The sequence below is a fragment of the Ascaphus truei genome, chromosome 14 (assembly GCF_040206685.1).
Source record: "Ascaphus truei isolate aAscTru1 chromosome 14, aAscTru1.hap1, whole genome shotgun sequence".
Classification (NCBI taxonomy): Eukaryota; Metazoa; Chordata; class Amphibia; order Anura; family Ascaphidae; genus Ascaphus; species Ascaphus truei.
The window spans coordinates 50,909,742-50,925,318 of NC_134496.1; the positions used below are offsets into that span (position 1 = coordinate 50,909,742).

General features: G+C 50.9%; 1 protein-coding gene across 1 annotated transcript in view; it reads right to left on the bottom strand.

The window, feature by feature from the left end:
- The window catches only part of NMUR1 (neuromedin U receptor 1), a 47,931-nt gene extending 33,915 nt beyond the window's left edge, over positions 1 to 14,016 (bottom strand). Inside the window, exon 1 of the mRNA XM_075570962.1 lies at positions 13,690 to 14,016. The gene's annotated coding sequence lies outside the window, so the exon portion shown is untranslated. The remainder of the gene's footprint in view (positions 1 to 13,689) is intronic.
- Positions 14,017 to 15,577: the final 1,561 nt, after the last annotated feature.

Here is a 15,577-nt window from a genome sequence, read left to right on the forward strand (position 1 = left end):
TTGGTGGCTCTTGAGGTTCGTAGTTGCCCACCCTATACGCTTGAGGCTGCGCAGATTTGAATATGTGTACTTTCCCTTGCTGTTATCACTTTAGTGGCAGGTAGTTGTGGCACTTTGTGTTTCTGTATGTATGTCCTGTGTGCCGGTCAGCAAACACAGCACTGTGACCACTGCTCCCCAGTCTCTGCTTATTAAAATATCATTATTAAAAGTTATTTTTACCGTCAATTCATGTAACATTTGTGAGGTGCATGACACTGCAGGGTTTATTTCCGGAATTTGCACCCACTCTGTATATTATAGACCAGTGAAGTTTTACATTATATGGAAGCTAAAGGGTTAAGCTTTTCTCCCCCTCCCATTCACAGAAGGTCAGTGTGCTAATGTGAGGTCCACGGCTATCTCTCACTCAGCTCCTGTGTTAGGTATATAGCTAGATTTCATTCTTGTGTTCCATATACAGCTATCTCTCCGTTCCTCCTTGTACGTGCTGCATTGCCTCGCTTAGCTATGTCCTTTCTACTCATGTGTGACATCCAGCTATCATCTCCCCCCCCTTGTGTATCAGTCATCTAGCTATCACCTCCCCCCCTGTGTATCAGCCATCCAGCTATCACCTCCCCCCCCGTGTATCAGTCATCCAGCAATCATCTCCACCCCTGTGTATCAGCCATCCAGCTATCATCTCCCCCCTGTGTATCAGTCATCCAGCAATCATCTCCCCCCCCTGTGTATCAGCCATCCAGTTATCATCTCCCCCCTGTGTATCAACCATCCAGCTATCATCTCCCCCCGTGTATCAACCATCCAGCTTTCATCTCCCCCCGTGTATCAACCATCCAGCTATCATCTCCCCCCCTGTGTATCAGCCATCCAGTTATCATCTCCCACCCTGTGTATCTGCCATCCAGCTATCATCTCCCCCCCCCTTTGTATCAGCCATCCCGCTATCATCTCCCCCACCCCTGTGTATCAGCCATCCAGCTATCATCTCCCCCCCCCCCCTGTGTATCAGTCATCCAGCTATCACCTCCCCCCTGTGTATCAGCCATCCAGCTATCATCTCCCCCCCTGTGTATCAGTCATCCAGCTATCATCTCCCCCCTGTGTATCAGTCATCCAGCTATCATCTCCCCCCCCGTGTATCAGTCATCCAGCTATCATCTCCCCCCCTGTGTATCAGTCATCCAGCTATCATCTCCCACCCCTGTGTATCAGTCATCCAGCTATCATCTCCCCACCCCCCTGTGTATCAGTCATCCAGCTATCATCTCCCCCCCTGTGTATCAGCCATCCAGCTATCATCTCCCACCCCTGTGTATCAGCCATTCAGCTATCATCTCCCCCCCTGTGTATCAGCCATCCAGCTATCATCTCCCCCCCCGTGTATCAGTCATCCAGCTATCACCTCCCCCTGTGTATCAGCCATCCAGCTATCATCTCCCCCCCTGTGTATCAGTCATCCAGCTATCATCTCCCACCCCCCTGTGTATCAGTCATCCAGCTATCATCTCTCCTCCTGTGTATCAGTCATCCAGCTATCATCTCCCACCCCCCTGTGTATCAGCCATCCAGCTATCATCTCCCTCCCCCCTGTGTATCAGTCATCCAGCTATCATCTCCCCCCCTGTGTATCAGTCATCCAGCTATCATCTCCCACCCCTGTGTATCAGCCATCCAGCTATCATCTCCCCCCCCCTGTGTATCAGCCATCCAGCTATCATCTCCCCCCTGTGTATCAGTCATCCAGCTATCATCTCCCACCCCTGTGTATCAGCCATCCAGCTATCATCTCCCACCCCTGTGTATCAGCCATCCAGCTATCATCTCCCCCCCTGTGTATCAGCCATCCAGCTATCATCTCCCCCCTGTGTATCAGTCATCCAGCTATCATCTCCCCCCCTGTGTATCAGCCATCCAGCTATCATCTCCCCCCTGTGTATCAGCCATCCAGCTATCATCTCCCACCCTGTGTATCAGCCATCCAGCTATCATCTCCCCCCCTGTGTATCAGTCATCCAGCTATCATCTCCCCCCCTGTGTATCAGCCATCCAGCTATCATCTCCCACCCCTGTGTATCAGCCATTCAGCTATCATCTCCCCCCCTGTGTATCAGCCATCCAGCTATCATCTCCCCCCCCGTGTATCAGTCATCCAGCTATCACCTCCCCCTGTGTATCAGCCATCCAGCTATCATCTCCCCCCCTGTGTATCAGTCATCCAGCTATCATCTCCCACCCCCCTGTGTATCAGTCATCCAGCTATCATCTCTCCTCCTGTGTATCAGTCATCCAGCTATCATCTCCCACCCCCCTGTGTATCAGCCATCCAGCTATCATCTCCCTCCCCCCTGTGTATCAGTCATCCAGCTATCATCTCCCCCCCTGTGTATCAGTCATCCAGCTATCATCTCCCACCCCTGTGTATCAGCCATCCAGCTATCATCTCCCCCCCCCTGTGTATCAGCCATCCAGCTATCATCTCCCCCCTGTGTATCAGTCATCCAGCTATCATCTCCCACCCCTGTGTATCAGCCATCCAGCTATCATCTCCCACCCCTGTGTATCAGCCATCCAGCTATCATCTCCCCCCCTGTGTATCAGCCATCCAGCTATCATCTCCCCCCTGTGTATCAGTCATCCAGCTATCATCTCCCCCCCTGTGTATCAGCCATCCAGCTATCATCTCCCCCCTGTGTATCAGCCATCCAGCTATCATCTCCCACCCTGTGTATCAGCCATCCAGCTATCATCTCCCCCCCTGTGTATCAGTCATCCAGCTATCATCTCCCCCCCTGTGTATCAGTCATCCAGCTGTCATCTCCCCCCCCCTGTGTATCAGTCATCCAGCTATCATCTCCCCCCCTGTGTATCAGCCATCCAGCTATCATCTCCCCCCCCCCTGTGTATCAGTCATCCAGCTATCATCTCCCCCCTGTGTATCAGCCATCCAGCTATCATCTCCCCCCCTGTGTATCAGTCATCCAGCTATCTCCCCCCCTGTGTATCAGTCATCCAGCTATCTCCCCCCCTGTGTATCTACCATCCTATCATCTCCCCCACCCCTGTGTATCAGCCATCCAGCTATCATCTCCCCCCCCTGTGTATCAGCCATCCAGCTATCATCTCCCCCCCTGTGTATCAGTCATCCAGCTATCATTTCTCCTCCTGTGTATCAGTCATCCAGCTATCATCTCCCCCCCCCCTGTGTATCAGCCATCCAGCTATCATCTCCCCCCCCCCCTGTGTATCAGCCATCCAGCTATCATCTCCCCCCTGTGTATCAGTCATCCAGCTATCATCTCCCACCCCTGTGTATCAGCCATCCAGCTATCATCTCCCCCCCCTGTGTATCAGCCATCCAGCTATCATCTCCCCCCTGTGTATCAGTCATCCAGCTATCATCTCCCCACCCCCTTGTGTATCAGTCATCCAGCTATCATCTCCCCCCCTGTGTATCAGCCATCAGCTATCATCTCCCCCCTGTGTATCAGCCATCCAGCTATCATCTCCCACCCTGTGTATCAGCCATCCAGCTATCATCTCCCCCCTGTGTATCAGTCATCCAGCTATCATCTCCCCCCCTGTGTATCAGTCATCCAGCTGTCATCTCACCCCCCCCCTGTGTATCAGTCATCCAGCTATCATCTCCCCCCCCCTGTGTATCAGCCATCCAGCTATCATCTCCCCCCCCCTGTGTATCAGTCATCCAGCTATCATCTCCCCCCTGTGTATCAGCCATCCAGCTATCATCTCCCCCCCTGTGTATCAGTCATCCAGCTATCTCCCCCCCTGTGTATCAGTCATCCAGCTATCTCCCCCCCTGTGTATCTACCATCCTATCATCTCCCCCACCCCTGTGTATCAGCCATCCAGCTATCATCTCCCCCCCCTGTGTATCAGCGATCCAGCTATCATCTCCCCCCCTGTGTATCAGTCATCCAGCTATCATTTCTCCTCCTGTGTATCAGTCATCCAGCTATCATCTCCCCCCCCCCCCCCTGTGTATCAGCCATCCAGCTATCATCTCCCCCCCCCTGTGTATCAGTCATCCAGCTATCATCTCCCCCCCCCCGTGTATCAGCCATCCCGCTATCATCTCCCCCCTGTGTTTCAGCCATCCTATCATCTCAGCCCCCCTGTGTATCAGCCATCCAGCTATCATCTCCCCCCTGTGTTTCAGCCATCCCGCTATAATCTCCCCCCTGTGAATCAGCCATCCAGCTATCATCTCCCCCCCCTGTGTATCAGCCATCCAGCTATCATCTCCCCCCCTGTGTATCAGTCATCCAGCTATCATCTCCCCCCCGTGTATCAGCCATCCCGCTATCATCTCCCCCCTGTGTTTCAGCCATCCTATCATCTCAGCCCCCCTGTGTATCAGCCATGCAGCTATCATCTCCCCCCTGTGTTTCAGCCATCCCGCTATAATCTCCCCCCTGTGTATCAGCCATCCAGCTATCATCTCCCCCCCCTGTGTATCAGCCATCCCGCTATCATCTCCCCCCCTGTGTATCAGCCATCCAGCTATCATACCCCCCCTGTGTATCAGTCATCCAGCTATCATCTCCCCCCTGTGTATCAGCCATCCAGCTATTATCTCCCCCCCCCCTGTGTATCAGTCATCCAGCTATAATCTCCCCCCCTGTGTATCAGCCATCCAGCTATCATCTCCCCTCCCCTGTGTATCAGTCATCCAGCTATCATCTCCCCCCTGTGTATCAGCCATCCAGCTATCATCTCCCCCCTGTGTATCAGTCATCCTATTATCTCCCCCCCTGTGTATCAGTCATCCAGCTATCATCTCCCCTCCCCTGTGTATCAGTCATCCAGCTATCATCTCCCCCCTGTGTATCAGCCATCCAGCTATCATCTCCCCCCTGTGTATCAGTCATCCAGCTATCATCTCCCCCCTGTGTTTCAGCCATCCAGCTATCATCTCCCCCCCCTGTGTATCAGCCATCCAGCTATCATCTCCCACCCCTGTGTATCAGACATCCAGCTATCATCTCCCCCCTGTGTATCAGTCATCCAGCTATCATCTCCCCCCCTGTGTATCAGCCATCCAGCTATCACCCCCCCTGTGTATCAGTCATCCAGCTATCATCTCCCCCCTGTGTATCAGCCATCCAGCTATCATCTCCCCCCCCCCCCTGTGTATCAGCCATCCAGCTATCATCTCCCCCCTGTGTATCAGTCATCCAGCTATCATCTCCCCCCCTGTGTATCAGCCATCCAGCTATCATCTCCCCCCTGTGTATCAGTCATCCAGCTATCATCTTCCCCCCTGTGTATCAGACATCCAGCTGTCATCTCCCCCCCCCTGTGTATCAGTCATCCAGCTATCATCTCCCCCCTGTGTATCAGCCATCCAGCTATCATCTCCCCCCCCTGTGTATCAGCCATCCAGCTATCATCTCCCCCCGTGTATCAGTCATCCAGCTATCATCTCCCCCCCTGTGTATCAGCCATCCAGCTATCATCTCTCCCCCCCTGTGTATCAGCCATCCAGCTATCATCTCCCCCCTGTGTATCAGCCATCCAGCTATCATCTCCCCCCCCCCTGTGTATCAGCCATCCTATCATCTCCCCCCTGTGTATCAGCCATTCTATTATCTCCCCCCCCTGTGTATCAGCCATCCAGCTATCATCTCCCCCCCCGTGTATTAGCCATCCTATTATCTCCCACCCTGTGTATCAGCCATCCTATTATCTCCCACCCCGTGTATCAGCCATTCTATTATCTCCCCCCCCCTGTGTATCAGCCATCCAGCTATCATCTCCCCCCCCCCTGTGTATCAGCCATCCAGCTATCATCTCCCCCCCCCGTGTATCAGCCATCCTATTATCTCCCACCCCGTGTATCAGCCATTCTATTATCTCCCCCCCCCCGTGTATCAGCCATCCAGCTATCATCTCCCCCCCCCTGTGTATCTGCCATCCAGCTATCATCTCCCCCATGTGTATCAGTCATCCAGCTATCATCTCCCCCCTGTGTATCTGCCATCCAGCTATCATCTCCCCCCCCTGTGTATCAGCCATCCAGCTATCATCTCCCCCCCCCCTGTGTATCAGCCATCCAGCTATCATCTCCCCCCCCCCGTGTATCTGCCATCCAGCTATCATCTCCCCCATGTGTATCAGTCATCCAGCTATCATCTCCCCCCTGTGTATCTGCCATCCAGCTATCATCTCCCCCCCCCTGTGTATCAGCCATCCAGCTATCATCTCCCCCCCCTGTGTATCAGCCATCCAGCTATCATCTCCCCCCCCCCCCCCGCCGTGTATCTGCCATCCAGCTATCACCTCCCCCCCCTGTGTATCACACATAAACTATCTGTTATTGTGCCTCTTGTTTTTCTGGCTCCTCTATGATACACACAGCTATCTTTTATTCTGCTTCTGACTTCTCTCTATATATACAGCCGCCTCTCATTGTATTATATAAAGCATTATCTCCTATTCTGTATGTGTCCGGCTGTTATATGGAGGTTCACCTTATTCGGCTTCTGTTTCTTCTCTGTAATGTACACAGCAATTTATCATCCTCTCCCTCTCACATACTATGCACAGAGCTCACCCCCAATGTATGTACAAATTCAATCTCACTGTCAGGGGTATAACCTCACTGCCGGGGGTATAATCTCACTGCCAGGGTTATAACCTCACTGCCGGGGGTATAATCTCACTGCCGGGGGTATAATCTCACTGCCGGGGGTATAATCTCACTGCCAGGGGTATAACCTCACTGCCAGGGGTATAATCTCACTGGCAGGGGTATAATCTCACTGCCAGGGGTATAATCTCACTGCCAGGGGTATAAACTCACTGCAAGGGGTATGATCTCACTGCCAGGGGTATAACCTCACCGCCAGGGATATAACCTCACTGCCAGGGGTATAACCTCACCGCCAGGGATATAACCTCACTGCCAGGGGTATAATCTCACCGCCAGGGATATAACCTCACTGCCAGGGGTATAATCTCACTGCCAGGGCTATAATCTCACTGCCAGGGCTATAATCTCACTGCCAGGGGTATAATCTCACTGCCAGGGGTATAATCTCACTGCCAGGGGTATAATCTCACTGCCAGGGGTATAACCTCACTGCCAGGGGTATAACCTCACTGCCAGGGGTATGATCTCCCTGCCAGGGGTATAATCTCACTGCCAGGGGTATAATCTCACTGCCAGGGGTATAATCTCACTGCCAGGGGTATGATCTCACTGCCAGGGGTATAATCTCACTGACAGCGATATGATCTCACTGCTACGGGTATATCCTCACAGCCAGGGGTATAATCTCACTATCAAGGGTATAATCTCACTGCCAGAGTATAATCTCACTGCTAGCGGTATAACCTCACTGCCAGGGGTATAACCTCACTGCCAGGGGTATAATCTCACTGCCAGGGGTATAATCTCACTGCCAGGGGTATAACCTCACTGCCAGGGGTATAACCTCACTGCCAGGGGTATAATCTCACTGCCAGGGGTATAACCTCACTGCCAGGGGTATAACCTCATTGCCAGGGGTATAATCTCACTGCCAGGGGTATAATCTCACTGCCAGCGGTATAATCTCACTGCTACGGGTATAATCTCACTGCCAGGGGTATAATCTCACTGCCAGGGGTATAACCTCACTGCCAGGGGTATAACCTCACTGCCAGGGGTATAACCTCACTGCCAGGGGTATAACCTCACTGCCAGGGCTATAATCTCACTGCCAGGGGTATAATCTCACTGCCTGGGCTATAATCTCACTGCTACGGGTATAATCTCACTGCCAGGGCTATAACCTCACTGCCAGGGATATGATCTCACTGCCAGGGGTATAATCTCACTGCCAGGGGTATAACCTCACTGCCAGGGGTATAATCTCACTATCAAGGGTATAATCTCACTGCCAGGGTTATGATCTCACTGCCAGGGGTATAATCTCACTGCCAGGGGTATAACCTCACTGCCAGGGGTATAATCTCACTATCAAGGGTATAATCTCACTGCCAGGGGTATAATCTCACTGCCAGCTGTATAACCTCACTGCCAGGGGTATAACCTCACTGCCAGGGGTCTAACCTCACTGCCAGGGGTATAACCTCACTGCCAGGGGTATAATCTCACTGCCAGGGGTATAACTTCACTGCCAGGGGTATAACCTCACTGCCAGGGGTATAATCTCACTATCAAGGGTATAATCTCACTGCCAGGGGTATAATCTCACTGCCAGCTGTATAACCTCACTGCCAGGGGTATAACCTCACTGCCAGGGATATATCCTCACTGCCAGGGGTATAATCTCACTGCCAGGGGTATAACCTCACTGCCAGGGGTATAATCTCACTGCCAGGGGTATAACCTCACTGCCAGGGGTATAACCTCACTGCCAGGGGTATAATCTCACTGCCAGGGGTATAATCTCACTGCCAGAAGTATAACCTCACTGCCAGGGCTATAATCTCACTGCCAGGGGTATAATCTCACTGACAGCGATATGATCTCACTGCTAAGGGTATAACCTCACTGCCAGGGGTATAATCTCACTATCAAGGGTATAATCTCACTGCCAGGGGTATAATGTCACTGCCGGTGGTATAATGTCACTGCCGGGGGTATAATGTCACTGCCAGGGGTATAACCTCACTGCCAGGGGTATAACCTCACTGCCAGGGCTATAATCTCACTGCCAGGGGTATAATCTCACTGCCTGGGCTATAATCTCACTGCTACGGGTATAATCTCACTGCCAGGGCTATAACCTCACTGCCAGGGATATGATCTCACTGCCAGGGGTATAATCTCACTGCCAGCGGTATAACCTCACTGCCAGGGGTATAATCTCACTATCAAGGGTATAATCTCACTGCCAGGGTTATGATCTCACTGCCAGGGGTATAACCTCACTGCCAGGGGTATAATCTCACTATCAAGGGTATAATCTCACTGCCAGGGGTATAATCTCACTGCCAGCTGTATAACCTCACTGCCAGGGGTATAACCTCACTGCCAGGGGTATAACCTCACTGCCAGGGGTATAACCTCACTGCCAGGGGTATAACCTCACTGCCAGGGGTATAATCTCACTGCCAGAGGTATAACTTCACTGCCAGGGGTATAACCTCACTGCCAGGGGTATAATCTCACTATCAAGGGTATAATCTCACTGCCAGGGGTATAATCTCACTGCCAGCTGTATAACCTCACTGCCAGGGGTATAACCTCACTGCCAGGGGTATAACCTCACTGCCAGGGGTATAACCTCACTGCCAGGGGTATAATCTCACTGCCAGGGGTATAACCTCACTGCCAGGGGTATAATCTCACTGCCAGGGGTATATCTTCACTGCCAGGGGTATAACCTCACTGCCAGGGCTATAATCTCACTGCCAGGGGTATAATCTCACTGCCAGGAGTATAATCTCAGTTCCAGGGGTATAACCTCACTGCCAGGGCTATAATCTCACTGCCAGGGGTATAATCTCACTGACAGCGATATGATCTCACTGCTAAGGGTATAACCTCACTGCCAGGGGTATAATCTCACTATCAAGGGTATAATCTCACTGCCAGGGGTATAATGTCACTGCCGGTGGTATAATGTCACTGCCGGGGGTATAATGTCACTGCCAGGGGTATAATCTCACTGCCGGGGGTATAATCTCACTGCCGGGGGTATAATCTCACTGCCGGGGGTATAATGTCACTGCCGGGGGTATAATGTCACTGCCGGGGGTATAATGTCACTGCCGGGGGGTATAATCTCACTGCCGGGGGGTATAATCTCACTGCCGGGGGGTATAATGTCACTGCCGGGGGTATAATGTCACTGCCGGGGGTATAATGTCACTGCCGGGGGGTATAATGTCACTGCTGGGTATAATCTCACTGCCGGGGGTTATAATGTATCTGCCGGGGGGTATAATGTCACTGCCGGGGGGTATAATGTCACTGCCGGGGGGTATAATGTCACTGCCGGGGGTATAATGTCACTGCCGGGGGTATAATGTCGCTGCCGGGGGTATAATGTCACTGCCGGGGGTATAATGTCACTGCCGGGGGTCTCACTGCCGGGGGTATAATGTCACTGCCGGGGGTATGATCTCACTGCCAGGGATACGATCTCACTGCCAGGGGTATAATCTCACTATCAAGGGTATAATCTCACTGCCAGGGGTATAATCTCACTGCCAGGGGTATAACCTCACTGCCAGGGGTATAACCTCACTGCCAGGGGTATAATCTCACTGCCAGGGGTATAACTTCACTGCCAGGGTATAACTTCACTGCCAGGGGTATAACCTCACTGCCAGGGCTATAATCTCACTGCCAGGGCTATAATCTCACTGCCAGGGCTATAATCTCACTGCCAGGGCTATAATCTCACTGCCAGGGGTATAACCTCACTGCCAGGGGTATAATCTCACTGCCAGGGGTATAATCTCACTGACAGCGATATGATCTCACTGCTACGGGTATAACCTCACTGCCAGGGGTATAACCTCACTGCCAGGGGTATGATCTCACTGCCAGGGGTATAACCTTACTGCCAGGGGTATAATGTCACTGCCGGGGGGTATAATCTCACTGCCGGGGGGTATAATCTCACTGCCGGGGGGTATAATCTCACTGCCGGGGGTATAATCTCACTGCCGGGGGTATAATGTCACTGCCGGGGGGTATAATGTCACTGCCGGGGGTATAATGTCACTGCCGAGGGTATAATGTCACTGCCGGGGGGTATAATGTCACTGCCAGGGGGTATAATGTCACTGCCGGGGGGTATAATGTCACTGCCGGGGGGTATAATGTCACTGCCGGGGGTATAATGTCACTGCCGGGGGTCTCACTGCCGGGGGTATAATGTCACTGCCGGGGGTCTCACTGCCGGGAGTATAATGTCACTGCCGGGGGTCTCACTGCCGGGGGTATAATGTCACTGCCGGGGGTATAATGTCACTGCCAGGGGTATAATCTCACTGCCAGGGGTATAACCTCACTGCCAGGGGTATAATCTCACTGCCTGGGGTATAATCTCACTGCCGGGGGTATAATGTCACTGCTAGGGGTATAATCTCACTGCCAGGGGTATAATCTCACTGCCAGGGGTATAATCTCACTGCCGGGGGTATAATCTCCCTGCTGGGTATAATGTCACTGCCGGGTATAATGTCACTGCCGGGTATAATGTCACTGCCGGGGGTATAATGTCACTGCCGGGGGTATAATCTCACTGCCGGGGGTATAATCTCACTGCTAGACTGCACTGCCAGGGGTATAATCTCACTGCCGGGGGTATAATGTCACTGCTAGACTGCACTGCCCAGTAAATACAATGTTCAGCGCTATTTGCTCCCCTGGAATGTGCACATCTATCTCTCCAAACACCTGTTGAAGTAATATTAAGAAAGCAGTGGTACTAAGCAGTGGTACTATAAGCAGTGGTACTAAGCAGTGGTACTATAAGCAGTGGTACTATAAGCAGTGGTACTAAGCAGTGGTACTATAAGCAGTGGTACTAAGCAGTGGTACTATAAGCAGTGGTAATATAAGAAGTGGTAATATAAGAAGTGGTACTATGCAGTGGTACTTAGCAGTGGTACTATAAGCAGTGGTAGTAAGCAGTGGTACTATAAGCAGTGGTAATATAAGAAGTGGTACTAAGCAGTGGTACTTAGCAGTGGTACTATAAGCAGTGGTAGTAAGCAGTGGTACTATAAGCAGTGGTACTATAAGCAGTGGTACTATAAGCAGTGGTACTAAGCAGTGGTACTAAACAGTGGTACTATAAGCAGTGGTACTATAAGCAGTGGTACTATAAGCAGTGGTACTATAAGCAGTGGTACTATAAGCAGTGGTACTCTGCACCAGGGGGAGCAGCCAAGACCCAAACAAAGGGTTAAATAGGCTTCATTTTTCAAAGGTTTCTGTATCCTCTATGCACAGAAAAATACAATGTATATACATGTATAAACACCTCCCCTTGTAATAATGGCAGCAGTAACCCCTAGTAGTAATGGCAGTAGTACCCCCTAGTAATAATTACAGCAGTAACCCCTAGACATAATGACAGCAGTACCCCTAGTAATAATGACAGCAGTACCCCCTAGTAATAATGACAGCAGTGCCCCCTAGTAGTAATGGCAGCAGTACCCCTAGTAATAATGACAGCAGTACCCCTAGTAATAATGACAGCAGTACCCCTAGTAATAATGACAGCGGTACCCCTAGTAATAATGACAGCAGTGCCCCCTAGTAATAATGACAGCAGTGCCCCCTAGTAATAATGACAGCAGTACCCCTAGTAATAATGACAGCAGTGCCCCCTAGTAATAATGACAGCGGTACCCCTAGTAATAATGACAGCAGTGCCCCCTAGTAATAATGACAACAGTGCCCCCTAGTAATAATGACAGCAGTACCCCCTAGTAATAATGACAGCAGTACCCCTAGTAATAATGACAGCGGTACCCCTAGTAATAATGACAGCGGTACCCCTAGTAATAATGACAGCAGTGCCCCCTAGTAATAATGACAGCAGTGCCCCCTAGTAATAATGACAGCAGTACCCCTAGTAATAATGACAGCAGTGCCCCCTAGTAATAATGACAGCGGTACCCCTAGTAATAATGACAGCAGTGCCCCCTAGTAATAATGACAACAGTGCCCCCTAGTAATAATGACAGCGGTACCCCTAGTAATAATGACAGCAGTACCCCTAGTAATAATGACAGCGGTACCCCTAGTAATAATTACAGCGGTACCCCTAGTAATAATGACAGCGGTACCCCTAGTAATAATGACAGCGGTACCCCTAGTAATAATGACAGCAGTACCCCTAGTAATAATGACAGCGGTACCCCTAGTAATAATGACAGCGGTACCCCTAGTAATAATGACAGCAATACCCCTCACTGGCTCAGTTACCCCCCTTCTCTGGGGGGATCTCTCTGCCCTATAGTGACCCGGAGAACTGGCTGTTTCCCACATCATTGGAGACTCTTAATAAATTAACCCTTTGTTTACTTGTATTTTTTGTTCAGCTCACAAGTATATATGTACATACTGCCCTCCCCCTATACATGTGTATACTGCTCCCCCCATGTATATACTGAGCCCCCCCCCCCCCATTGTCATACTGAGAAACTAGCTTTGTACATACTAATAACCCCCATGTATATACTTATAACCCCCACGTACATACTACCCCCCATGTACATACTGATAACCCCATGTATATACTGCCCTACAATGTATATACTGACTAGCCCTATATCTATCTATCTATCTATCTATCTATCTATCTATCTATCTATCTATCTATCTATCTATCTACATACTGACAGCCCCCCATGTATATACTGCTACCCCTATGTATATACTGCTACCCCATGTATATACTGCCCTACAATGTATATACTGCACCCCGTGTGTATATATATATATATATATATATATATATATATATATATATATAGACAACTCCCCCCATGTACATACTGTCCCCATGTATATACTAACTACTGTCCCCATGCATATACTGTTCCGGCCATATATTATACCCCCCCCCCCCCCTCCAGCAATAAAGTTGTGCAAAGCAAATAAATGCAGCCAGTCCCATGGGGGGGGGGGGAGGCACTGTTACCCCTCTACAGGGAGGGGAGACCTGTATATTAGGATTCACTCACCTTGTGCTGGAGTTATGGGCTCTGCTGCCCCCAGTTCCCCCGCATGCTGCTAGCAGTGTGCACACTCACACACTCACTCTCTCACTCACAGACACTCACTCTCACACTCACAGACACTCACTCTCACACACTCACTCTCACACACTTACTCTCTCTTATACTCACACCCACTCACTCTCTCACACTCTCTCACACACTCACTCTCTCACACTCACAGACAGTCACTCTCACACACTCACTCTCTCTTATACTCACACCCACTCACTCTCTCACACTCACAGACAGTCACTCTCTCACACTCACTCCCAGGCATCAGCCTGTCCCAGCCCCGCTCCTGTGTGAGTGATTTAGACTCAGTTGCCCGCACTGCTTATAAAGCACCACCAGGGGGCGGCGCTGTGCGGAGACCTGCCCAGCTCTGACACTGCCACTGTCACACTGCCGGCTGTACTGCCACTCACTTATACTAACAGCTATCTGTCACTCCCTCCCACCCACCCTCTGCCAGATACACAGCTATCTATCACTCTCCCCCTCTCTCTATGCCAGCTATCTATTCACTCCCTCTCTCATTGTAGCCTCCAGGAATTATAGGGTTACACCTGTGCTGAAGCAGGGATATCCTGAAACCCTGACCTGTTGGTGGCCCTTGAGGACCGGAACTGGCCAGCCCTGTTACATACAGAGCGAGCTATTGTACAAGCAGAATACAGAGATTGCAGAGCGGTTTGATGGTGTATGTTCCTTCTAGCTGTCATTAGAATTCAATTTCCATCTCTCAGCTCAGAAACAAACAGACGTGCGTTATTAAAGTGAAGCAGGGCATATATATATATATACCTGCGGCGTCCCAGCTCAGCGTAGATACGCCTCGTCTTCCGGGCACAGAATAACATTACAATACTGTATGCCACACCCAGCGCGTGTGGGACACACAGTCTTAGAACGCGGCTCTGTACAGCTAGCCATCTAACTTCTGCTGCCCGCGGCAGCTAGCTTATAATGCCCTTTTTTCCCACTTCAGAGAACAGCGCCTTTTCCCAGTCGTGTACTGTTCCCGCGTGCAGTGCATTGTGGGATTTCCAGCAGTGATGAGCTAAACGGTGCGAGGTCCAGCACGCGGCAGTTACCGTGGGACAGGCCCACCCCACGCCCCTCATTGACACATTGTAAGTGGGGGAGCGAGGAGATGTGCGGTGTAGCTCAGGCCAGCAGGGACTACTGACAATGAAACTGACTATAACATGGCCCGCCCGTCCTGTTTTTGTGCTGATACAATAGGAATCTCGCTTCATGTGTTTGAGGTTCAGCTGTTTTTTGATTCTTGGATGCTGGTCAGAGTGGAATCTTCTGGATGCTCTGTTGCCTACATACATACAGTACCTTCCATGTTCTACCCCCAAGGTATATATAGTGTTATTTATATACAGCCCTAAGATACGCCCTTTCCTCTGTTGTTCGACTGCTAAAACTCTGACTCAGGCCCTCATTCTCTCCCGTCTCGATTACTGTAACCTCCTGCTGTCCGGCCTTCCTGCCTCTCACCTGTCTCCCCTACAATCTATCCTAAATGCTGCTGCCAGAATCACTCTACACTTTCCTAGATCTGTCTCAGCGTCTCCCCTCATGAAATCCCTCTCCTGGCTTCCGATCAAATCCCGCATCTCACACTCCATTCTTCTCCTCACTTTTAAAGCTTTACACTCCTCTGCCCCTCCTTACATCTCATCCCTAATTTCTCGGTATGCACCATCCAGACTCTTGCGTTCTTCTCAAGGATGTCTTCTTTCTACCCCGTTTGTATCTAAAGCCCTCTCCCGCCTTAAACCTTTTTCACTGACTGCCCCACACCTCTGGAATGCCCTTCCCCTCAGTACCCGACTAGCAC